Below are 1,107 nucleotides of genomic sequence, written 5' to 3'. Positions count from 1 at the left end.
AAGGGGAAGGAAGCAGAGCACATAGTCTATGTCTTAAGTTATTGCCACAGTACATTCTTTATATTCAGCTTAATTATCAACACACACACACACACTCTACAGATAAGGCCTGAGTACAGCCCAAGCTCACTTCTTCTGTTCACTTTTGCAAAAGTTTGAAAATAAAAGAACTAAAAGCAATGAATCAAGGAAGTAGTAATTAACTCAAGTTCATTGTGCACACACCAAAAAGAGAGTTTGCAAACTGGGAATGCTCAGATCAAAATATGGAATGAATCTCAGGAGTATATTGTTATAAAGCAGCTTATTTAGTGAGAAGACAGTGACTGTTTATTCTTTACAGTAATTAGTTATAATAGAATTTTCTTATATCATAGGGAATTGGTTAGTGGTTAGTTACCTCATATCAATTTTGCGAAATAATTTGTTTTGCTTATGATTTCCAGAGGCATAAACAAAAATAACCGAGGTCAAGTTAGTCTTGCTAAATAAAATAAATTAAGTTATACTTGTATGACTAAGCTGGTTTTGTAAGCTCAGGGAATTTTTAAGGCCGGTCTGTGTTTGTTTTTGATTTCACTAACTTCTAATTCTTTCTATTTAAGAAATTAATGTAAAATATTATCAGTACAAAATGTAGGTTCAGCTGTTTTGTTGGCCATCCAGCTCTTTTCTCATCATATCAGCTCATTGTCTCTCCCTTATTGCTCTTCATTTATGTGTTAAACCAGAGCTAGATCTACTGTGGAGTCGACTTGGCCACTAGTTTATGAATTACACAAACTTTTCAGTCTTGTTTTCAATGATTAAAATTCCACAGTCATAACAGTCATTACTGTCTATATTTCCATGGTTTCAGTTTATGATTTTCCCAGTTTGATGCTTTGTGGATCCGAGCAACAGTGAATAACAGCAGGGTCTCTGATGCCCTCTTCAAGTCGGCCTATGGCAGGTGTGTGACTGTACTGGTAGAATCGTTTACTTTTAAAATTTTAATCTGTTGGTGTGCTAGAAAGTTTGTAAACTACCACAAGCCTACGTAATGAGAGTAACTTGCACATTACACAAGCGATTGTCTATGAGTCCTTCCGGAATCACCCTGCCAAC

The sequence above is a fragment of the Pteropus vampyrus genome, unplaced genomic scaffold, assembly GCF_000151845.1.
Source record: "Pteropus vampyrus isolate Shadow unplaced genomic scaffold, Pvam_2.0 Scaffold27, whole genome shotgun sequence".
NCBI classification, from domain to species: Eukaryota; Metazoa; Chordata; class Mammalia; order Chiroptera; family Pteropodidae; genus Pteropus; species Pteropus vampyrus.
This window is presented reverse-complemented; position numbering follows the sequence as displayed.